This window comes from Protopterus annectens, chromosome 5.part0, assembly GCF_019279795.1.
Source record: "Protopterus annectens isolate FY-2018-M chromosome 5.part0, PAN1.0, whole genome shotgun sequence".
NCBI classification, from domain to species: Eukaryota; Metazoa; Chordata; order Ceratodontiformes; family Protopteridae; genus Protopterus; species Protopterus annectens.
Window position 1 is genome coordinate 47,845,014 of NC_056735.1, and position 14,707 is coordinate 47,859,720.

Sequence of the window (14,707 nt, forward strand, 5' to 3'; positions counted from 1 at the left end):
TGGTGGAGTCCTTTGAGACAGTTACCAAGGTAGTAGATGACGGTAAGGAGGTCCACACAGCCTACCTTGTCCTCTCATTGGCTTTCAACACCATTCACCATTCTGGTATTGTCAGTATACACATCCACCTGCACAGCGACCCATACGTCTTGAGATGTTATGCAAAGTGGCTCACAGACAGGACACATGCAGTGAGGGTAGCATACCGCAGTTCCTACTGTACATCAGTTACAATTGACATACCCCAGTCCTCGGTCATAGGGCCCCTCATGTTCGTTATATGCTTCCCTGAGGTACAGTCTAGCACATAAAGACTTTCCCAGAATAGGTTTCCAGATGACTGCAAACTAGGGGCCATGATTGATTCACCAGCTAATACACACACCCTCCATAAGGGTATCACTGTGACAGATACCTGGTGTCGGTAACATGGCCTCAAGCAGCATGCCACAAGGTGCATAGACATCCCCTTTGGATTATAATAATCACCCAGTGACTAACACATAGGTGGTAGTCCCCTACATACATAAGACATTATAAGGGATCTTAGTACACACGTAGATAGCACCCACTCCTTTGATAACCTTATTGCCAAGGGGGCGTGGATATCCTTCTACGTGGCCACCCTAATCTGTAATGGGTTTGTAGCTGGAACAAAGGCTGCCATTGTACCTCTATACTCCTGACTTATGAAACACGTTCAAGGGTACAACACTCCATTTGGGGTGTACCTTACAGAACAGCAACGGCTTTAAATACCACAACATTAATAGACCAACAGTATTACTCACCTCCGAAGGATGACGTATGCAGCACAACTACTGAAACCCCAACTGTAGTCATTTGCATACTGCATACTCAGAGGTGACCTCTGCTGAACATACAAGGCCCATGTCCACAACAATATTGATGGATATGCTCCACATAAGCGACATAAGCAAAAGCCACTGAGAGCAACATGCTGTGGGATATGTACCCAAACGCAACAAGGAGTAGCATGTGCTGGAGGGATACATTCCTGAACCGGACACTCACCATGCTTTGGAACATGATTCCTATGTGCATTAGGCATGGACCCTCACTAGCACTCTTCATGAGATACCTCGATGGGTGGATGGGGAACAGACATGTATGCCAGGGATCACTGCAGTGGATGTACTATACACAGGTGCAGGAAACAAATGGCTCTGCTGTTCACAGGCACAGGACACTAACCTAGGGAGGTGCTGCCAGTGAAAACACTGTATTTGGGCTTACAAATGGACTTGGCCAGACAGCATAGTACCTAACTATGAACCTATGAAGCTATTACATGCCCTTTGTGCATGGGTAATTGAGTAGCTCTTCCATTTCAATTAGCTATTATGCTGTTACACTGTCTGGTGACTACAAGACATATGTATCCTGTTATTGTGTATTGTACATTCCAATAGACATACCTTATGTTTGCATAATATAACAGTAATGCTATGTAAAATATTTGACATATCTACCTACAATACTGTACTTTTCACATTTTTGAAACCATATCCCATAATGCAAAGCATAATTGCACAGCAGGACCACCTTAGGCATGTTATTCTCATTATACGCTCATACATATGCCTATTGTGACAGTATATCAACATATACTATCCCCTGTTATGGCACGTACTTGTTGGACAAACCCTACCACCGACAGTGGCTGGAGTGGAATTGTTATGTTTAAAGCCCTTATGTAGCATCCCTTGTGGTGTATGAGGTGTTTACCTTGTGGCCCACAGCAGTACACACAATTTCTACAAGCGTTACTATGCTCAACAAGACATCACTACATAATACCTTTTCCCACTGTATGCATTGCGTACACTTTCATTAATACAGAACAGGCACTACATACACTAACATACTGAGTGTTCTACATACCTTCTTAGTGGTCCGAGTTTACGATAATATCTGTGTTACTCCTTTCCTCTTTAAACGGTTCTATGGTATGAGCATACAGTTTTAATGTATGGCAAGCCATCGTTTTATATGTGGATACCTGTAACATGTGGTATCCTGCCACCAATTGGTGTTCCGGAGTAAATTATTACATGCACATCAGCTGTGCAGCTACTCCATTGGCCAATTACACGGCAACAGTGGGGTATAATTGAATACTCCACTTGGGCATTGTCCTTTTGCTCTACCTTCGAGGGAGACAGTCTGGATGTATTTTATTGTGATGAATTGCAACTGCTATATGGAGAGACACAGATACTTTGAATTCATGTCCCCCGTGGATTGTGTGTGACGGCTAGAGTTCTACATGTGAGTGTAGCTGTTATCTCAACCGTCTGATATGATACGAGACTATTGCAAACAAAACCTGTAACATCGGCATTTGTTCCATTGTACAACAGCAACGATTTCACATGGTGCCATTACAAGTGTGTCTCTCACAGGGTATGTTAACACTTCTGCAGATGTCATTGAGTGAGTGGATGTTTGTGATGTTATTACAGTCTGTATTGCAATTGTTTCGGGTGTGGGGGAGATCTAGGTGGGTGTACATAGCAGATAAAGGTTTGTGGGGACTGCATTTATACATATTCCATATGTGTGTGGGGGCCCCTTCCCTAATTGAAGACCTGTCATTTAGTAGACTAATACTATGGTTATTGCAGGCTTATTCATTAAGCCATTGTTAATTGGTTCCTATATAGCATGCAGGTGATGTTGATCCTTCAATCCCTCTGAAATACATCGATATGTAATGAAATGTTGCTACATGAAAGCTGTCTCGTGTATTTCTGTCACAGATATTTGCACTCATTGCAGTTGTGTTGGTGACTCAAACTTTTTGGCTTGGGTTGCCACCTTTTCAAATGGCCATAGTGGGACATTTGCAGGGAACACATCAAGGTTTAGAGGCCGACACATACCCACTGTCAGTACAAAGGATAGAACTTACTTTTGCCCTAAATAAAACCTTATTCTTGTAGCACTTTAGTTGCTTATTATGTTTCTTGTACAATTTACATATTTTGGAGACAGAAATAACTATTTAATGCAACTATTACATAATATATGGGACATCATTATGTCCTACAATCTCGGTACATTTGCCCTTTTTAATGTTTGTTGTCAAGACACAACTGCCCAAAGAGGGACTGTCCATCTCAAAGTGGGACAGGTGGTAACCATATGCCTAAGGCCGGCTATGACCACAACTACTGTAATAATCTACCTCTGAGTTAGCACAAACAGACACACGATGCAAACAAACACACACACACACACATTACAGTCCCACGGAAGCACATACCACACTTTCAACATGCACTTACACACACTACAGCAATTGGAACCACACTTCAACACAGTACCTACATGGACCGCAGCACCAGCAGCAATAACTAAATGTCCCTTAACATTGTGATAATATTACTCGCGGTTCTAGTGTTCCGGTACTGTGGTCTTTGCGGTCTTTAAGCCTCGTGATTACACGTGTCGGTATGTAAAGCATTCGGTAGTTGGCAGTATCCTATTTATTTGTACCTCTATGGTTGTGTACAAGTCGTTAACCTGTCCATATATTCGCAAGTATATGTAATATCAACATACATCTCTCTATCACCCTTTCTATCCCTATTATATATATATATATATATATATATATATATATATATATATATATATATATAGACAGGGAGAGGGAGAGAGAGTGTACACACCTTTTGTTGGGTACATGGCGGTGTATACTATTTGCTGAACTCCGCCCTTTTGTGTTTTAACCTGTCACAATACACACCTGCCGTTGGTACATCTCGGGTAGCTTAGTGGTAGGTGATTTTGTACATGGTTGCGTGTTCTACTCCTGCCAGTGGTCATTTTACCTCTCAGAGGAGGCACTATTAGTACAAGTGTGAATAATGCTGGTTTCACCTGTTCTGGACATCTTTGACCGTGGTCTGTGTGGAATTCAGCAAAGCGTAGATCTGTTTTGCGCATATCTGTGTAGTCATGTTTAAATGACACTTACCGTCACTTACCGCTGCATAAACCCGCTAACATGTGCTTAAATGTGCTCTAATGACCTGTATCCAACATACATTATTTGTGCCTTCGGGATTACGTAACGGACCTTGCAGGACGTGGAACCGGGTATATACACGACACAGTCAGTGGCTTTACCACTTGGTCACCTGGGATTTGTACAGGTGTTAATGGTGTTTTGTATGTGGACTGTACTACGGCTGTTCCTCCATACTGCAGTCAAATGTGTAACTCAGTTAGTTTACATATGGATGATACCAATTAATGGTATGTCCAAGTGATGTTTAATGGATGTGCTCCAGCATTGGGAATCTATGTCAGAGTGAGCCACATACTGTAATGTGCTACACCTTGAGACAACCATAAATGGAGAATGCTGGGGTGGCAGATACCTGTCATGGGTACTCCCCATGCTTTGGCACTACATCCCTAATTACATTATATGGAGGCCCTCATTAACACACCGGGGAATCCATGCAGTGTAGGTGGGGAACAGTGGTTACACATATGGATCCCGCAAATGGCTCTGCTCCACAGAGGGACAGTTAGTTAATCGATGGGGTGGCGATAGCAGACACATTTTGCCTAGGCTGCTGAATGGCCTCTGACAATCGGGCATGTACCCACCGATGTACCTAGGAACCTATACATACAGTATCAGCATATGCCGTTAGCTTTGTTTACTGTTCAGGTGTTGACTTTCCTTGTTCCAATAGCTGTTGTGTGTGCAATAGTTGAGGGCTGCCTATGTAGGATTCACACAGTAAGCCACGTATACATTACAATTTCCAGGTGGTCGTGTGTGTGTGCCATCCATTTTACTGTGTGTGCAGGTGGAGAAGTGTGTCAGTCTGTAGGGGCCTACACTGTCAGTGTATGTGCTATACGTTCCCTCTTTGCCAAGGCATGGGCAAATTGGGCACACCTCCGTCTGCCTACTGGGACTGGCACAGGTTGTTTGTGGTCTGAATCCCTCTGTGCCTGCGATGGCCTTGGCAATTGTGGTAGGCTGTGAGGGCCTTCACCATTATGCCCCTGCTGCATCTGTTTCCGCAGGATCATATTATGTAGCATGGCACATACTATAAAGATGTGGGCACACGTGCCTGGAGAGTACTGCAAGGCTCCACCAGATATGTACAAGCAACGGAACCATGATTTCAGCATCCCAAACACATGCTCTATGATGATTCTAGTTTGTGCTTGTGCCTCATTATGGCGTTCTTGCATGGGTGTGTGTGCATTTCTGATGGCTCCAGTGCATAGCCAGCATCCCCCACAAGGTGGCCATATGGGATGTCCCCCCTGACAAATACCTGATACAGCTGTAAGGCATGCCAGATGAGGGAGTCATGGTAGCTTCCAGGGCTGCCAGCACACACATCTGTGATAATGCCCTGTGCATTGCACATGACCTGGCAGTTGATGAAATGGTATCCCTTGCGGTTTATGTAGCACCTACCATGCTCACTGGGTGGTGACTTGATATGTATGTGTGTGCAGTCTATTGCACCCAGTACCTCTGGGTAGTGTGCCACATGGTGGAAGAGACGCATATTTCTGGCCAACTCCTGAGTTCAGGGGAAGTATATATGCTCACTGGCATGTGGTAACATGGCATCCAGGAACTGGTGGAGTACCCGGGTGCTGATGCCTGTGAGATCCCCATGATATCTCCAGTTGACCTCTGAAAGGTACCTGTGGCTAGTATTCTCAAGCTTACACATACCTTCATGTCCACTGGGATGGGTTACCCTCTGTTGTTTCTGGATCTCAGGCGTGGCTGGCACAGCTCAGCTATTTGCTGTATGATGTCCCTGTCCACCCTGTAACGCTCTACTATCTCCAGATCATGTAACCTCTGGTAGGTTACCCTTGATCTGAACACTCTTCTCCTCCTCCTGGGCCTGAGGTGGTTGTCAGCATCATCCTCCACAACACCTTCAGTCTCCAACACATGCTGATGAATCACAGCTATGGCTGCTCCCAACAAGTACATTGTAAAAGTTCCCCGTCTGTTTACACCGATGGTGCAGTGTTTGGGAATACACAAGTGTGTGTGAGGTGCCTTCACACTTTATACTATTGTGCTTTGAACACTGATGATGTCATAGGGTGTGTATGTACATTCGGAGCTGCAGGGTACCTTGTGTTTTACCACAGGTACTGCTATTGTGCTGCCTTTGGTGTTGAATCACATTTAGCTGCCGTGGATTACCTCTTGCCCTTGCCTCAACTTTTTTTAACGATTCCCCTCCCATTGTCTGGCATGCATCCAGCAGCCTGCTTTTTTGTTTTGTACTTTCCCGAACCAGGATTGTCTTGTGAAATGTGTTCTATTGCCGATCTACTGCAGGTTTGCTTTGCTTGGCGGTTACAGTTCTCTTTTCTTTGCAATCCGACACCTCCCCTATCCTGTTCTGCAGGTTGCTGCTAGCAGCCTTGTTAGCTGCCGTCAATGGCCCACTGTGAGTTAATAGGTGTTAATTGCTCAGATGTACTCCAATTACCCTACTGCGGCATTTCCTTATTGTCTTCCCCTAAACTTCCTTTTTGGGCTGTGGTTTCAGGCACGTTTTCACCCATGTACACATGCGCTTTCAGGCACCATGTGTGCTCTCAACTAAGCAAAGCTATACCTACATCCACGCCCCTATCCTACGGCTTTGCTTAGCAATGGGCAGCCCGGATTTGCATTGCTCCAATGTGCTTACAGCTGCAGTGGCACACCCCACTGCTGATGTCATGTATTCCTTCAGCCCACTCCTCTGTGTTGTAACGCTGCGCCATATGGTACATCCTTAGGCCGACGGGACGTTTGCGATTCACTATTACTTGCCTTATTTGCATGGCATTGACTACTAATTTATAGTTACCATGCCGAACACTCTCACAGGCCCTTAGCAACCCTTACAGCTTGGTTGTGGTGTAGCATGCATACCATTGACTATTATGGTGAAATCATGATTTGTGTTACATTGCTATTTTATGACATTTGTATATATTTTCCTTGTGTTCCTGTTTGCACACACATGCCCTACAGTTGTACTTTGCGTTACTGTGGCCATGACATTAAATGTTATTTTTTATGTGCTGTGCATCTTTTCTTATGCCATTGGCTGTATATTTAGCCATTGGCATATGTTAACTTTGTAATACATGAGTCTGGTCCGCTTTCAAGGCTCCGATGTTCTGTTTGTCAAAATGCAAACCGTTTTTTTTTTTTTTTTTTTGGTTTACATTTCTGTAGGCTTAAGCTATGCCTACGCCACTTCATGAATCGCTATGTACTCTGAGCCCAAGCGTATATGATAAACATGACACAGGAGGCATTTTACATTGGCAAAACCAATAGGAAGCTTAGGGAGCATATTAAGGAACATGTTTATCATATACGCTTGGGCTCAGAGTTCAATGCCTTGGGCTAAACACAACAGACAACTAGGGGCAACACACACATTCAAGTTCTGTGTGATGCGAATTATTCTACCTAGTTTGCGAGGGGGTGACTTAGAAAATTTTACTGAGGAATATGAGCTACGATGGATTATTCGTTGTAAAGCAGATAAAACACTTGGTCTGAATGACAAAGTCAATTTAAGATCTATCTTCAGAAATAGAAAACTGACCAAGCCCAGATGAAGGAATTTCCTTTTTTCTTTGAGCTATTTTTGTCACAAGTTTGAGTATAGTTAGTATAGAATTTTCATTTAAGGACTATTTTCACTATCATTGTTCTTATATTTTATTTTCTGTTTATGTGTCCCGCGCATCAGTTTTTGACACATATGGGATTTTTGTCTTTAGTGGGAGGGTTGAACTGTTAATGATATTCCATTCAGTAGGAATTTATACGTTTCTTCATATATATGTCTTTGTTAATGTATTTTTGGTAGTTAATTTTGAGGTGTATTGTTAAATTATTGTATTTAGACAGCTTTGTAAGTTAGAGTTTTTAGTCTTTATTTACATGTGATATTCTGTTTAGCCAGCTTCAAATGATGTCAGAGGTTGGTCCAACCAATCGCTTTATCTGCTTCATGTGATTTTAAAGTCTGATGAAGCCTTTTGGTGAAAGCGCTAACTTTGTACTCTCCGGCCAATAAATTATTTTTACATTTTTCATCATCGTTGTGAAGTCTGTGTCTTGATACAGTGACATTTGAAGTATTTGGTGGCGACCTGTGCCTGTGAATGTTATCGGCCGTGTTTCAGTTCCTGTGGATGCTTTTGGTTTTGCTGCTGGTTTATTTTGTTTTCGGAAGCACAGGAGCTTCTTCCCTTTGGTGGTGCCTTTCTACATTATTGCTGTTCAAATATTCTGAGTGGGCTGAATCCCCATCCAAATTTACTAATTAAGTTAATTCTCAGTAAGAAAATCTTACCATGATTCAAGAAATAATTCACAACAATTTGGTTTATGATGAAACTACTGAAATAATTTCTATTTTTGAAAGTACCTTTCAAAAATTATTTGAGGTAGATTCTGACATAGTTACCTTTGAGAATGTGGAATTATACCTTAATGAATGGAAACTTCCCCAACTAAGTGACTGTAAGAAGGAAATCCTGGAAAAATTGATATAGTTATCTGAGATTAGAAAAACTATTAAAAAGCTGAAATTTGGAAATGGACCAGTTCCTGATGGATATTCTATAGAATTTTATAAACAAAGTGAATACCAGTTGTCAGAAATCTTGCTAATTGTATTTAATTTCATAAGCTCAAATGGTATATTAGATATTTACCTAAATAGGTCAAAAATTATTCAAATTCCCAAAATTTCTGTAGACAATCATTTTATTTCTAAGTATAGACCTATTGTTTTAATAAACCTAGATACAGATATATTTGTAATAATTTCTGCCAAAAGACTGAAACAAATTTTACCCTTTAGAATCTCCCCTTTTCACTCTGTTTTTTTTTTTGGCCTGGTAGACAAATCTCTGATCAGTTACATTTGAATTCATAAAAGTTTTAAAATTAAATGTTCATACAAATATATATGCTATTCCAATTGGTGCATCAAAAGCTTTTTTGATAGAATGAATATTTCTTTTCTCTTTCAGGTTCTTCAAAATATGGTTGTTCCACTGTTTTATATAGAATATTAAAATATTATATGACAATCCATCAAGTCAATTATTTGTGAATAAACATCTTTCAAAATCTCAACAGACACGGAGTAAGACAGGATTGCCCCCCTTTCCCTTATCTATCCAACCTTTACGTCAAAGTCTTATTCTTGGCTCTAACCCAGTTGACTATTACATCCTATTTCTCCTTTAAAATTCAAACTACAGTTAAATGCTTTTGCAGCTGATGTAAACCTATAGCAAACCTGCCCTAATGTCTTTTTCCCAAAAAGGCTCCATATACTTGAATTTTCAAAATTTGAAAATTATAGATTACATTTATACACATTTCATTCTTCACCATTCACAAACCTAAGCCTTATCATATTGCCCTTAGTAAATTGTAAAATATATCTGTTTCAGATTCAATTTAATATTTAGGTATCAGTTTTGGTGCTTTAACATATGCTAATTTTCTTTATAATGAATATAAAATTTAGTTACAGACTGCCATCTATGTACATCTAAGACAATCTATATTCTACTCTACTCTGTTATACATTCCCAAGACTTTTATTTTATGGCTTCCAGTTGATCTGCTGTGGTGACCCCTAACGGGAGCAGCCGAAAGAAGAAGAAGATACATAATATTCCTATTTTTTTTTAGTCAACTGACTAGTAAACTTTCCAAATTGTATGGTTCCCAAAGAGTAGTAGAATTTATTACCCAAAATGAGTTCATCCTAAACATCAAGGTGGTATGTGCTTACCAGGCCTCTACATATACTATTTGATAACAAGATCTTCCAGACTTATAAAAGCTACGGGTGGCACAGTGGTGCAGCAGTTAGCATTGTCACTCACAGTAAGAGGTTCTCCAGTTTGATTCTCAGACGGGGCATGTTCTGTGCAGAGTCTGCATGTCCTCCCAGCATTTGCATGGGTTTCCTCCAGGTGCTCCGGTTTCCTCCCACTTTCTTAAGACATGCGTCTGGAGTGTTTCTCCCCCAGCCTCTGCTGAAAATGAGCTCTGTCCCAGTTTGACTTTCCCAGTAAACAAATGTTCAATAAATAAATAAATAAATAATAAATACATATTTCTACATTGATTTAGCAATATGGAATCCAGTCTAGGTACATATTTGGTATAGATGTATTAAAGCATTAGACTACAATCTAAAAGCAATTCCATATCTTACACTAAAGTGTATTTAGAAACTAAAACTTAGCTTGATTATTAAACAACACATCTGCCATTTTCAGAAGTTGATGAAACTTTACATCTTGATCATTGAGCTCTGTTATTTCAACCCATTCATAAGTATCATAATATTTTAATAAATAAAGGGATTTTACACATTTTCTACTTCTCGTGGATTCTAGTGTTTATGATTTTATTGATGATAAATTAATTTCCCATGATCAAATCATGTCTAAACTAAATCTGCCTAAAGGATATTTCTCTATAGTAACATTGATTTTTAATATACTAAAAACTTCTAGGTATTACAACATTAAAACATTTAAATAATTAAATCTTTTTATGATTATTTACAGAGCTACAAGGTCCTAAACCAATATTCTTCATATATATGATTTATGTATAAGAAACATTTTATAAACTTATATTTTTGCAAATCTATGGAACTCTTATAATGCTGTGCCCTTTAAGGATCAAAATATAAAGCATATGATCTATTTGAATCTAAAGTATATACCCTTCAAAAACGTTATTATACTTATTTTTATTAATAATAAAGCATATATTACACCAGTTCACAAGGCTTATATATAATATTACTTTGTCTGATATTTCTGCTTCTTGTAACAAACCTAAAACATATTTATTCCATATTACACTGGCGAGTCAAACAACACATCAGCTATACCTAAAAATATTTGAATGACTACAAAAGCATTTCCAATATCAAATCATTCCCTTGGCAATTTGTCTTATTGCATTTACCTCATGAACATAAAAAGCCTAATATCTTCAGAGTCTTAATTATTTTAGCAGGACAAAATTTTATATAAGTAAAACAAAATGGTATTCCCTTTCCACCATATCACAGTCTGAATTTAAACCACTTAATTTGATGTTTTCTAGGCATGGGAACTTGTTCTAGACATTATGAATTAAGAAATCTAAGTAATTTTCTTTTTCCTTTTATTTATAGGTATTACTGTTTTTTTCTATACTCAATATGATGAGTGTGTATAGGTTGCACATACTGTAATTAGTTGTTATTAACTCTACTGCATGTTTTTCTTACACTTTTTTGTTTTGTTTTTCTGTGATTTTAAACGTATGCTGTGTGCATCTTTTCATAATCTTTATACATATGAAATCAGTAAAAACTTTTTTTGAAAAAAAATTGCAAGCTGTTTGAGGATTTTATTTAGTACATTGTATCCTGTTTAATTCTATTAGCAGTTGCCTTTATCCTTTTAAATGTGAGTGGGTTTTGCTCCTGTGCTTTAGTACGTGAACAACTTGTATTGCTTTCTTACTCTGGCCTGCTGAGATGTATTCCTTACATTGTTAGTGTTTGAATCGTCTGTGTGAGGTCTTGATTTTCTACAAGTCTGCCTTGGTCTTACCTTTTACCTCATTTGTTCCTGACTTGTAAACAAATTTCATAGACTATATATTGCAATTAAATGTAGTAAAATTACCCCTTTTAAATATCCTTTGTCTCCTCGGTTTTAATGTTCTCAGTTTCATTCAGATGGGGGGATGCAATGTTCATAAAATCTGATATTTTATCATTCTCCCATTTGTTTCCACATCCCTATGTCTGCCATTTAAGTACTGCATGCATTTGTACATGATCTGTCTACACTTTCATTTTCCTAGGGTCCATGAATGTAGTTTTTAAAGTGACAACCCTCTTTCTTGCAAAAACTGATTCTTTGGCTGCAGCTTTTCTTAATCTTTGAGTTTCTTTTAACACCTTGTTCTGCTATTATTATGGATGTTTTACCCTCCCCTAATTTTTCAGTTGGTCTCGCTTAAGCTGCAGTAAGCTTTGCTATCTTATCCCTTGCAGATGTAATATCCAAAACTTCTCCAACTCCTTTGTGACCTTCAGTGTTTAAAAAAAAACGTTTAAATCTCCACATCTGCTAGCTCTTGAGTCTGTTTACTTATCTTCTAGCATATCAAGACCTGCGGAGAATATTTGGTTCGATAACCATTACAATTGTGAGACATCCATGTAGTGTATGTATATATTTATATATATATATATATATATATATATATATATATATATATATATGTGTGTGTGTGTGTGTGTGTGTGTGTGTGTGTGTGTGGCAAGCTGTGTACAGGCCAGTACACTTATATGGCACTCTAAAGACTTTTTTCAAAATACACTGATTTGCATTTAACATCTAACATTGAAGGTAGGAGGTACCTGCAGCTCAAACAGATTAGCACAAATTTAGCTTTTATAAATGAGATCCCCATGCTGTTTAGCTGAGGTTAGTCTTGCACGGTGACTGTAGTGCTGGACATAGCCGGCTTTAGGTAGCAGAAAACCCTGTGGTCGTTGGGGCCCTCCCCCTATTCCTGGGGGGCCCCCCAACCACAGCAAATTGTTTTATCTTAATATTTTGTAACATGTCTGTCAAACTAACAAAAGCTAGTGCAGAAATCTTGTATACTTAATAAACCAGGTAGGTAATAACTCTTATTTATATCTCCTTTAAAATTCCAAGATATCTCTGGTTATTTTAAAAAATCAATAAAATTTCAAGGTTTAGCGCTTTCATCTAATATAACTTAGACTTCATCAGAACACTGTCCTTGCAAATCCATACATTTTTATACATCATTCAAACTAATTGATACGCCAATCACATAACAGTTCATCTAACAAGTAAAAAATAAGAGTCTGCAAATTCCATTTCAAAATACTAGTGAGTGTAGTACAAAAAACTACTAGTGCTTCAGAAAAATCACACCCATATTTATACATATATATATATATATATATATATATATATATATATATATATATATATATATATATATATATATATATATATATACACATATAAGTGTACTTATGTAAACACATATACATGTGAACCTCTCTAACATAAATCAAACTTTATTCAGTAATATAGGTTTAATCGTAATGTATTCATTAATACCTGGTGGTGAAGTGGCATTCAAAAGTATTTGCCATCTGACTTCTTTCTCTCCCAGAGTATACTTAATACTCCCACCTCTTTGTGATACCTTCACCACCTCTAATATTGCAAACTTAAAAGTACTACAATTAGAACTGTCCCGCACATGTCTAAATAGGGCATTATTTTCATCCCTTTTCTTTATCGCATACAAATGCTCATATATCCTACTTTTCAATTTTCTCCCTGTTTGACCTACATAAAAACTAGGACAGGAAGTACACAAGGCCAGATATATGACATTCTTGGTGTCACAATTGCCACGACAAAAGTGCAAGACATTTTTACTTATATTGTGTAACTGCACATCTTGGTCCTCCATAATGGCCTTACATTGATTACAATGACCACACTTCCGAGTACCAGTCTTATGTCCATTTAAACTCACTACATTGTGTTCAAATTTACTCTTAAGATTATACCCCACACTATTAACAAACATAGGTTCATTACCAACTAAAGCAAATATTGCATCATCACCCTTTAAAATATTCCAATTTCTCTTAATAATATGGTTTATATCCTCAGTATAGTTACTAAAAGATAAAATACATGCCATATGAAAATCCTTAGCATTTCCTAGACTATTAGTTATGCCTATATTATCTACACCTACTCCTAATAAAGGTTTAAATTTAATTCCCCACATTTTACTAACATACTCAATAGCATCCTTGATCACATAATCAGGATATCTCCTCTGTTTAAACATATTTCCTATTGTATTCAAGTCCATCACCATCTCATTGTAATCAGAAGTCATTCTAGCAGCACGAATACACTGACCTTTGACTATATTATTTTTTAACCTTACAGGATGACAACTATTGTATTCCAAATATGTGTTGCTGAATGTCTCTTTCCTATATATATTTGATTTAAAGTATAAAAATGTATGGATTTGCAAGGACAGTGTTCTGATGAAGTCTAAGTTATATTAGATGAAAGCGCTAAACCTTGAAATTTTATTGATTTTTTAAAATAAAGTATTTTTTAACTATAGTACTAATTATTTCACCTAACCAGTGGATTCTGTTGCACTCAGGCACGTTGAGCTATTTGTATTAGTTGGGTTCGAATTCCTGTGGATTTTTTACATATCTCTGGTTATAGTAGCACCCACAACATAGCCAGTTTTAGGTACCTGCAATTGAAGAAGTAAAAAAAGGGCAATATGGTTCCAACACAGCACACCTTTAATAACACGAAAAAGCAGGGTAAGCGCTTTCACGGATGTCCTCCGCTTCATCAGACCATAACAATAACAAAAAATTTAATAGTGAGGCTATTTAAATACTGAACAGCCAATAAGAAATGTAGGCTAACAAGCAGATTTAACCCATTCATACCATGTTGGGAAACAATCATAAATATAAAATATATGTGTATACAAAAAACTTGTAAGATATAT

General features: G+C 38.2%; 1 pseudogene; it reads left to right on the plus strand.

Moving 5' to 3' along the window:
* The window catches only part of LOC122802114, a 58,048-nt pseudogene extending 47,379 nt beyond the window's left edge, over nt 1-10,669 (plus strand).
* The last annotated feature ends 4,038 nt before the right edge of the window (nt 10,670-14,707 follow it).